This window comes from Arachis hypogaea, chromosome 20 (genome assembly GCF_003086295.3).
Source record: "Arachis hypogaea cultivar Tifrunner chromosome 20, arahy.Tifrunner.gnm2.J5K5, whole genome shotgun sequence".
NCBI lineage: Eukaryota > Viridiplantae > Streptophyta > Magnoliopsida > Fabales > Fabaceae > Arachis > Arachis hypogaea.
This window is the reverse complement of record NC_092055.1, coordinates 86,792,780-86,804,361: the sequence shown is the minus strand read 5'-3', so window position 1 is coordinate 86,804,361 and position 11,582 is coordinate 86,792,780. Positions and strand designations below refer to the sequence as shown.

General features: G+C 39.3%; 1 non-coding gene across 1 annotated transcript; it reads right to left on the bottom strand.

Moving 5' to 3' along the window:
• Positions 1-325: 325 nt before the first annotated feature.
• On the bottom strand, positions 326-429 carry LOC112787019 (small nucleolar RNA R71). The gene has a single exon (XR_003194457.1). It is a non-coding gene; the product is annotated as a small nucleolar RNA R71 (small nucleolar RNA).
• Positions 430-11,582: the final 11,153 nt, after the last annotated feature.

Below are 11,582 nucleotides of genomic sequence, written 5' to 3'. Positions count from 1 at the left end.
TGGTAGTAGCATCCAGAAACCACCCATTCAGGCCAACAATTTCGAGCTCAAACCACAGCTAATATCACTGGTGGAGAATCATTGTTCATTTGGTGGAAGTGCTAATGAAGATCCCAACCAACATCTCACAAAATTCCTGAGAATTTGTGACACTGTGAAGTCCAATGGAGTCCAGGAAGATGCCTATAAACTGCTTTTGTTCCCATTTTCACTTAGGGACAAAGCAGCTAAGTGGCTAGAATCATTCCCAAGGGGGAGTCTAACAACATGGGATGAGGTGGAAAGCAAGTTTCTGGCACGTTTCTACCCCCCACAAAAGGTCAATAGGCTTCGATCTGAGGTTCAAACTTTTAGACAACAAGATGGTGAAACTCTCTACGAGGCATGGGAGAGATTCAAGGATTTGACAAGGAAATGCCCACTAGACATGTTCCATGATTGGGTGCAATTGCATATTTTCTATGATGGACTCTCTTATGAATCAAGGAAGGCTGTAGACCATTCATCAGGAGGTTCATTGAACAGGAAAAAGACTGTGGAAGAGGCCATTGAAGTGATTGAGACAGTGGCTGAGAATGAGTACTACTATGCATCAGAAAGGCACAACACTAAGGGAGTTATGGAGCTGAACCATGTTGATACAATTCTAGCCCAAAACAAGGTGTTTGCCAAGCAACTAGCAGAGCTTACCAGGCAATTAGAAACAAAGCAAGTGGCTGCAATACACACACAAGATCAAGAGGAAGTAAGCATTGAAGGAGGTGATTGGGAAGAGGCCAACTATGTGGGAAACCAACAAAGGCAATCATATGATCCACATTCCAACATTTACAACCCAGGATGGAAAAACCACCCAAACTTTGGGTGGGGAAACCAACAAACCCAACCACAAAACCACAAGCCTTACAACCACAACCAACATAACAATTCCACATACCAAAACTCCAACCAAAGATCATACCAAGCCACACAAAACACTTACTCCCAACCATCATATCATGGCCAAAATAATCAACCTACCCAACCTAATCCGAACCAACAATTTCAAGATCAATTAAACCGGATAGAAGGAATGCTTGTAACCATGAGTCAAGACATAACCGAATTGAAAGCTTTTAAGGAAGAAGTAAATTCTAACCTACAAAACCAAGGAGCTGCCATCCAGAAGCTAGAAAATCAAATTGTGTATTTGTCTAAGCAAACCCCTGGGACAAGCGTTTCTCATGCTGCCAAGGCTATTGCAAAGGAAGAATGTAAGGCCATAACCCTCAGAAGTGGGAAAAATCTAAAGGAGATCTCAAAGGAAACCACAGAGGGTGAAGCAAAGGAAAATGTGAGAGATAAGGAGCAAGGACAATCTTTTACATCGTCTGCAACAAAAGAAAAAGAAAAAGAGGTCCTGAAGCCTTATACACCTAAGGCACCATATCCTCAACGTTTGATGAAAAGTGAAAAGGATGGCCAATTTTCCAGGTTCTTGGAGATTTTCAAGAAGCTTCAAATCAACATTCCCTTTGCTGAGGCAATAGAGCAAATGCCACTCTATGCAAAATTCTTAAAAGAATTAATGACCAAGAAGAGAAGCTGGAGAAATGAGGAAACTGTGTTGTTAACTGAAGAATGCAGTGCCATCATTCAGCACAAATTGCCTCAGAAATTGAAGGACCCAGGCAGTTTCCAAATTCCCTGCATCATAGGAGAAGTCATGGTGGAGAAGGCCTTGTGTGACTTAGGGGCCAGCATCAATTTGATGTCTCTAACAATGATGAGAAGAATGAAGATTGAGGAAGCCAAACCAACAAGAATGGCCCTCCAATTGGCAGATCGAACTTTTAAATTCCCTCATGGGATAGTTGAAGATTTGTTGGTGAAAGTGGGAGATTTTATATTTCCTGCTGATTTTGTGGTGTTAGATATGGAGGAGGAAGCCAAAGCGTCAATAATTCTGGGAAGACCCTTCCTAGCTACTGCTGGAGCCATCATAGATGTACAAAAGGGTGAACTCACTCTGAGACTACATGATGAGAAATTGGTGTTTAACGTATTCAAGGCAATGAGCTATCCATCAGAATCACTAAGGGAATGCATGAGGATTGATGTAGTGGACATTGCAGTACAAGAAACTTTTGAGGAAACAATAAAGGAAGTGGCAGAGGAGGAGTTCACCAAGGATATTGAAGTTAGTGACATCAAGGCTGCTGAAACAACCATGCCAAACATGCCAGAGAGAGTGAAAGAAGAGAAGGAAGCACCAAAACCTGAGCTCAAAGCATTGCCCCCTAATCTCAAGTATGCATACTTGGGTAGTGATGAGAGTCATCCTGTTATCATTAGCTCTGCCCTGAGCCAAGAACAGGAAGAAGAATTGATCAAGGTGCTACAAACTCATCAAGATGCCATTGGATGGACCCTAGCCGATTTGAAGGGGATAAGTTCATCCATATGCATGCATAAAATCTTGTTAGAAGAAGATGCTAGACCCTCCATCCAAGCTCAGAGAAGATTGAATCCCGTCATGAAAGAAGTGGTACAAAAGGAAGTTATGAAGCTATGGCAGGCAGGGGTAATCTACCCCATTTCTGATAGCCCATGGGTTAGTCCCATCCATGTAGTTCCCAAGAAAGGTGGCATAACTGTGGTGCCAAATGAGAAGAACGAACTCATACCCACAAGAACCGTCACTGGGTGGAGGATGTGCATAGACTACAGGAAGCTCAATGAAGCCACCAGAAAGGATCATTTCCCACTCCCATTCATGGATCAGATGCTTGAAAGGCTTGCCGGACATGCTTACTATTGCTTTTTGGATGGATATTCAGGCTACAACCAAATAGTAGTTGATCCTAGAGATCAAGAGAAAACATCATTTGTTTGTCCATATGGAGTTTTTGCTTATAGACGCATGCCCTTTGGATTGTGCAATGCACCTGCCACTTTCCAAAGATGCATGCTGTCCATCTTTTCGGACATGATTGAAAAATTTATTGAGGTCTTCATGGACGATTTTTCTGTGTTTGGAGATTCTTTTCCTAGCTGCCTACACCACCTTGCCTTGGTGCTTAAGAGGTGCCAAGAGACTAACCTAGTATTAAACTGGGAAAAGTGTCATTTCATGGTCACAGAAGGAATAGTCCTTGGCCACAAAATCTCTAATAAAGGCATTGAGGTGGACAGAGCTAAGGTGGAACTCATTGAAAAATTACCTCCACCAAGTAATGTCAAGGCAGTTAGGAGTTTTTTGGGACACGCTGGTTTTTACAGAAGGTTTATTAGAGACTTTTCTAAAATAGCCAAACCTTTGAGTAACTTGCTTGTCTCTGATACACCCTTTGTATTTGATAAAAATTGCATGCTAGCCTATGAACTTTTGAAGCAAAAACTTTCCTCTGCACCTATCATTGCCCCACCTGATTGGAACTTACCTTTTGAACTGATGTGTGATGCATCAGACCTTGCTATTGGGGCAGTGTTAGGACAAAGGAAAAACAATTTGGTACATGTGATTTATTATGCCAGTAAAGTCTTGAATGATAACCAAAGGAATTACACAACCACTGAAAAAGAACTCTTGGCAATAGTCTTTGCATTTGACAAATTTAGATCCTATCTCGTTGGATCTAAAGTCATTGTCTTCACTGATCATTCAGCTTTAAAATACTTACTTGCTAAACAAGAATCCAAACCAAGACTTATTAGATGGGTTCTTTTGTTGCAGGAATTTGACATTGAAATCAAAGACAAGAAGGGTGTAGAGAACAAGGTGGCAGACCATTTATCAAGGATACCATGTGAAGAAGGAAGTGCACAAAGCACACATATAAATGAGTGCTTTCCTGATGAACAACTCATGGTAATTCACAAAGCTCCTTGGTTTGCAGACATAGCAAACTTCAAGGCCACTGGGAGTTTGCCGTTGGAATTTAACAAGCATCAAAGGAAGAAATTGGTAAATGATGCCAAATACTTCATCTGGGACGAACCATACTTGTTCAAAAAATGTTCCGATGGCATACTCAGAAGATGCATATCAGAGGAAGAAGGAAGGGAAGTCTTATGGGACTGCCATGGCTCCACTTATGGAGGACATTTTGTAGGAGAAAGAACAGCAGCTAAGGTGTTGCAGTGTGGTTTTTATTGGCCCACTATCTTCAAAGATGCAAAAGAATTAGTGAAGCACTGCCATGAATGCCAGAAAGCGGGGAACCTGCCAAGAAGAAATGAAATGCCACAACAATTCATTCTGGAACTTGAATTGTTTGATGTATGGGGGATAGATTTCATGGGACCCTTTCCCTCCTCATACTCAAATAATTACATTCTTGTGGCAGTAGACTATGTCTCCAAATGGGTTGAAGCAATAGCAACTCCAACCAATGATAATAAGGTAGTCATGAACTTCCTCAGAAAACACATTTTTTGCCGTTTTGGGGTTCCAAGAGCAATCATCAGTGATGGAGGAAGCCACTTCTGCAACAAACCATTAGAGGCATTGCTTCTAAAATATGGAGTCAAACACAAGGTAGCCACACCATACCATCCACAGACAAGTGGGCAAGCCGAAATATCTAACAGAGAACTCAAAAGGATCCTGGAAAAGACTGTGGGAACTTCAAGGAAGGACTGGTCGATTAAGCTAGATGATGCTCTTTGGGCATATAGGACAGCTTTCAAAACACCAATTGGAATGTCTCCTTACCAACTAGTATATGGAAAAGCTTGCCATTTGCCACTGGAGTTGGAGCACAAGGCATACTGGGCCTTGAAACTTTTGAACTTGGACGACAAAGCTGCTGGAGAAAGAAGGATGTTGCAAATTCAAGAGTTGGAAGAATTCAGAGCGGAAGCTTATGAGAATGCCAAAATTTACAAAGAAAGAGCAAAGAAGAAGCATGACAGCAACATAGCCCCAAGGAAATTTGAAGAAGGACAAAAAGTATTGCTCTACAATTCTAGGCTGAAGCTATTTCCAGGGAAGCTAAAATCAAGGTGGTCTGGACCATTCCTTGTCACCAAGGTCTCCAAATATGGACAAGTAGAAATCATGGAAGAAAAGTCACAACGAACCTTCATTGTGAACGGTCAAAGACTCAAACATTACTTGGGAGATGTGGATGAGAAGGACAAAGTTAAATATCACCTCAACTGAGGAAGCTGACCGTCAAGCTAATGATGTTAAAGAAGCGCTTGTTGGGAGGCAACCCAACCTGAGGTAATACCCTTTTGCTGTTTCTTTTATTTGTTTCAATAAAAAGGGTGAAGTAGTTTCTGTGCATTGCAAAGAATTAAGTTTGGTGTTTCACACCAAACAATGAATTCGTGGATCAATAATTCAAAGGGGAATGTGTGACTCTAAGTTTGGTGTTCCACCATAAAGATCAACTGAACACAACAACCTTTGAATTATATGAGAGGAACAACCATTCTAAGCAGTCACAGAAATGCTTAAAACCCTTAGCAGTAACTTCATTCCAAAGAGAACTCAAGGATTCAAAGCACAGAGAAGTAAGTGGGAGACTAAGTTTGGTGTTCACACACCAACTTAAGACTCAGATACTTACCCACACATAATTGAGCTAACCACTCAAGTGCTTGAGAAGCAAGCAACTTCATCACTCTTTGCAGGAAAGGAAACAAGGATTTTAAAGCATGAAGCAACATTTAGGAGAAGAAGGGAAATCAAATTGTTTCCTGGCAACAAAGAGAAAACAAGGAATTTCACAAGGTGGTATTGTTCCTTGATAATTCTTTAAAAAGGGCAAACAAAAGCATGCTTGTTCTGGTTTAAACTGTAAATGTTGAATCTTTCTGGAATGTGAAGTTTTTAATATATTTGTCTGTTTATTGCTTTGAATAAAGTGAATGCCTAGATGTTTGGATATAACTCCACCTTCTTAAACAAGTGCTTGCCATGCTTGTTCTGTTTCCAAAAATAAAAGAAAAGTTTGAACAAAAGTAACTTGGCTAAATTAGTGACAAATCAAGTAGAATTAAGTGGTGGTATGCATGCTTGATTGTTTAGTCAGATCACTGGAATTAGAGTGTAGAATTATCATTCTTTGTGTAGAAATTGAAAACTGTCTATGGATCTTGATGAATAAATGTCTTTGGCCATGAAAAAGGAAAGAAAAAGAAGAAGAAAAAAACCACTGAAAAAGGGCAACCAAAAAGCAAAAAAGAAAAAAAAAAATTTGAGAAAATAAGCTAGGCACCAATGGTTTGAACTTATGAGACAAATGCCTGTGGTGTTTATGTATTAAGGATATGCTTGGATGAATAGGTTCTGAGGAGTGTTTCAACACTTGGTAACTTGGGTTAACTAACCCGGGATTATCAACCAAAAGTCCATTATCAAGAGCAACCTAAATACAAAACATTTAGTCACACAAAGAGGTGCTGGGCACCAATGTCTCAAGAAGAAATGTGAACTAAAATGCCTAAAGTGGATATGTGTAGTGCACTGATAAGAAAAAGAAAATGCCAAAGGCTTGTGCAACACATGACACTAAGCAAACAAGGAGCAAAGTAGCTCTAAGAAAAAGAAAAGAAAAACAAAGAAGAGAAAAGTGCCAAAGACATAAGAATAACAAGAGGCCATAGCAGTGTTTGATGGATGCAATGAAAAAGTGATAATCTTACCTGATAAGTATGAAAAAGTGATGCTGCAACTTTCTGCATAAAACCCTTCTGATGAACTTCAAATGCTTGCTAATATAGCCAATGTAATTGCTTTCTGTTTCATACTTTCTTCTCAAATAACTCAGGACTTGCTTAGGGACAAGCAAGTATTAAGTTTGGTGTTGTGATGCCAAGGCATCTTAGGCTAGTTTCACTAGCATTTTTCTGTTAGTTTTAGTTGTTTTATGCATTTTCTTGAGCTTAAAGTAACCAATAATGGTTAAAAGAATAACAAAGCAATGAACCATCCAAACAATATGATTTTTGATGCAAATTCCATGAGTTTTAGTTATATTACTTGAATGCTATGAATGGAAGATTTCTCATGAAATTTTGCAAGACTTTGATGCATTTGTTTGGATGATTTCAGGGAAGAAGAGGCTAAGCAAGGAAGCAACAAAATCAATAAAGGAAGCTTGAATATCACATGTGGAGTTTAAGTTCCAGTTTAAGCCTAAACTGGAGCTTAAACGCCAGAATCATGAAGGCTAAGAAATGCTGGAATTGAAGTTTAACCTCCAGTTTAACCTTAAACTGGAGGTTAAACGCCAGAATGAAAAGTCTCACCAAAGAAGCATTCCACGTTTAACCTCCAGTTTGACCTCAAACTGGAGGTTAAACGCCAGAATGATAATGCCACTCAGGAAGGAGTTCCACGTTTAACCTCCAGTTTAACCTTAAACTGGAGGTTAAACGCCAGAATGGGAAAAGCACCAGGGAGCCATTTCCACGTTTAAGCTCCAGTTTGACCTCAAACTGGAGCTTAAACGTGTTCGACCAAGAACTCTCCTCCAGGGTTGCTCTCTCCATTTCCACGTTTAAGCTCCAGTTTGACCTCAAACTGGAGCTTAAACGTGTTCGACACCTCCAGGGCTAACCTTCCAAGCTTCCACGTTTAACCTCCAGTTTAACCTTAAACTGGAGGTTAAACGTGTTCGACCTCCAGGATGCCTCCTTCCATTTCCACGTTTAACCTCCAGTTTAACCTTAAACTGGAGGTTAAACGTGTTCGACCTCCAGGGCTGCCCTTCCTATATCCACGTTTAAGCTTCAGTTTAACCTTAAACTGAAGCTTAAACGTGTTCGACTACATGACTCTCCAGGGCTGCCTTCTTCCATTTCCACGTTTAAGCTTCAGTTTAACCTTAAACTGAAGCTTAAACGTGCTTCTACAAAAGGCCTCACTGGAAGTGTCTGGCGTTTAAGCTGCAGTTTAAGCTTAAACTGCAACTTAAACGCCACTCTTGGAAAAGGTTTCTGGACCAAAAATATTGTGGTTTAAGTTAGTATTTGAGCACAAACATTAACTTAAACTTATTCTGGTATGAAACCCAATTGAATATCATGGTTTATGGGATTGGGCCTGAAGGATTGATGAGTCTGAAATTTCAATTTGTTGAGTCATGTGTCATTATTTGATTATCACTAAGTTGGCTCAATGAATGTTACAGAATTTGGATCAGCAGCCTCATCAAGATTATGGATCATAAACCCAAAGCAAAAGGAAAGCAGGGAGAGGCCTCAAAGCCCAAGAAACACAACAGAAGCTCAATATAGAAAGTGTATAAATAGGATAGAATTTAAGTTAGAAAGGAACTTTTGGAGAACTTTGGATCATTTTCTTTTAGTTTTGTAATTGAATTCAGAGCTATGACTCACTAAACCCCTTTCATTGGGTTAGGGAGCTCTATTGTAATTCAATGAATCAATAGTAGTTTATCTTCTTCTTCAATCTTTTCTCTTGAATTTTGTTAGAAAGCTTCTCGATCTAATTCCATTGGGTAGTTGTCTTGGGAAAGAAACTACCCATAATTGGAATCCTTCGGAACCTTGGGAAAGGAATGGAGGATTCATGCTAGAGAAGCTTTCTCACAGTGAATTGGATTGGGGTTTGGATGGATATTGTGACATGTAATCCTACCAAATTGTGGTTCATGAAACTGTGTGGTATAATCAGTGATCGAGCATCATCTCTTCTTATGAACATTTAAACCAAGGGATTGGGAATTTGTTTGTTTTTAGAGAGAATTGGTGAGCCAAGGGATTGGGATCCAATCATATAAGATTGCCAAGCAAAATTTAATGAACGCATTGGTTGAAGAAGAGATATTCATGTTTTGATTCGGAGATCTCAATATCTCCTAACACCCAATGAATTCCCCATTTCTGATTTCCAATTTCTCTTTACATTCTGCAACTCAATTCATGCATTCACCCCTATTCCCTTTTAATTTCAGCAATTTAGTTTCTGCTCTTTAATTCATGCAATTTAAGATTCCGCCATTTCAATTTCTTGTCATTTACTTTTCCCGCCAATTTTACATTCCGCAATTCTCATCTCAATCTTGATTCCGCTCAACTAGAACACACTTCTAATCCGAATTGCTCACTCAACCAATCCTTGTGGGATTCGACCTCACTCTATTGTGAGTTTTTACTTGACGATAACCGGTGCACTTGCCGGAAGGAATTTTGCCGATCGTGCAATTTCCTAAATCGTAGCATAACAAGTTTATGCGCATCAGCTACATGAATCAAACGACGCCGTTGTGCTCTGTCATGTATCATGTCTACAGAGAGACCGTTTACATGTAGATCTCATTTGACCACCTCATGGATGGTCTTCTTAGGTCTTCCTCTACTTTTTGCCCCTTGTCCATCTTCCATCTCATCCACCGTCCTGACTGGATGTTCTATCGGTCTTCTTCTCACATGTCCAAACCACCTGAGATGCGATTCAACCATCTTTTCCAGAATGGGTGCTACTCCAACTCTCTCCCTTATATCTCCGTTCCTTATTTTATCCAATCACGTATGACCACTCATCCATCTCAACATCTTCATCTCTGCCACATTCAGCTTATGTTTGTGTTCCCCTTTAGCCGCCCAACACTTCATACCATAAAGCATAGCCGGTTTTATAGCGGTACGATAGAATTTACCTTTAAGTTTTAAAGGCACTTTTTTGTCACATATAAAACCAGATGCACTCTGCCATTTTGACCAACCTGCTTGGATCCTATGATTTACATCCTATTCAATCTCTCCATTATCCTGTATGATGCACCCAAGATACTAAAAACTTTTAACTTTTCGTAGGCTGTTTTCTCCAATCTTCACCTCTATATTAGGGTTTTCCCTTCTCAAACTGAACTTACATTCCATATATTTCGTCTTGCTATGGCTAATGCGTAGACCATACACTTCTAGAGCTTCTCTCCATAACTCCAACTTCTTATTTAGGTCTTCCCTTAACTCTCCCATAAGGACGATATCATCGGCAAAAAGCATGTACCATGGCACAGGCTCTTGGATGTGCTTTGTGAGTACTTCCAAGACTAATGTGAAAAGGTATGGACTTAAGGATGATCCCTCGTGTAATCCTATACCAATAGGAAATTCCTCTGTCACACCACCTTGAGTCTTCACACTAGTTGTGGCCCCATCATACATGTCTTTAATTGCACGAATATATACGATCCTTACTCTCTTGTTTTCTAGAACCTTTCATAAGACCTCCCTTGGTACTCTATCATACGCTTTTTCCAAATCAATAAACACCATATGTAGATCCCTTTTATTACTATGATACCTTTCTACCATCCTTCTTAAAAGGTATATCGCTTCAGTGGTAGATCTGCCTGGCATAAATCTAAATTGGTTCTCTGTTACTTGTGTCTCTTTTCTCAACCTCCGTTCTATCATACTTTCCCATAACTTCATGGTATGACTCATAAGCTTGATCCCTCTATAGTTTCCACAACTTTGTATATCCCCCTTATTCTTGTAGATAGGTACCAAGGTGCTCTTTCTCCACTCATAGGGCATCTTCTTTGACCTTAAAATCTCATTAAAAAGCTTGGTTAACCAGTTGATGCCTTTTTCTCCAAGACCCTTCCAAACCTCAATCGAGATATTATCAGGTCCTACTGCCCTGCCATTTTTCATCTGCCTTAGAGCCTCTTTTACCTCGAAGTCTCGGATCCTCCGATAGTAGTCAAAGTTTTGATCTTCGTCCCTTGTGTATAACCGACCAAGGCTCGGAAGAGTCTTCTGTCCCTCATTAAATAACTCATAGAAGTAGCTCTTTAACCTTTCATTAATCTTCTCCTCTTGAGCCAACACCTCTCCATCCTTATCCTTTATGCACTTAACCTGATCCAAATCTCTCGTTCTTCTTTCACTTAACCTAACACACACACACACACACACACACTATACAATTCTAGAATCACACTTAGCTACCCAAGATCTAACTTTCACATATATACATATACTCATGTATCAATTCCAATTTCAATATATATGCATTGGTCTTTTTATCGAACTTCACATTGGGGTAATTTTGTCTCCTTTTTATTATCTCTTTTTCTTTTCTTTTTCTATATTATTTATTTTTCTCTCTTTATATATATATATATATATATATGAAAGCATAATACATACAACAGACATCAATGCATATGGTTTCTATACTTTCTCATGAGTATACACCCAAATTCTCAATATTTCTCAATAAAAACAAAACACATTATCATCAACAAAAGTTCCCACATTCTCCCACACTTTATTAACACACACACACTCACTATCTTAAGCTAACCAAAGATTTAAATAGGACAATTAATTGTTTTTTGCTTAAGACTAATGATATGGTAATCATAAAGAACAAAAGGGGATTAAAAAGGCTCAAGGTGGCAAACAATGGTAAATGAAATGGTAGGCTATTTGGGATAAGTGAGCTATAATGAAATGATGGACTCAATAACATAATTGCATGAATATACACTAAATAATGGACATATAAAATGGAGCAAACCAAAGATTGCAATCATAGAGAAGAAACCACAAGAATCAAAATCATGGTTAAATCATGTAACCATATAATTATGCTCAAAAACTCATAG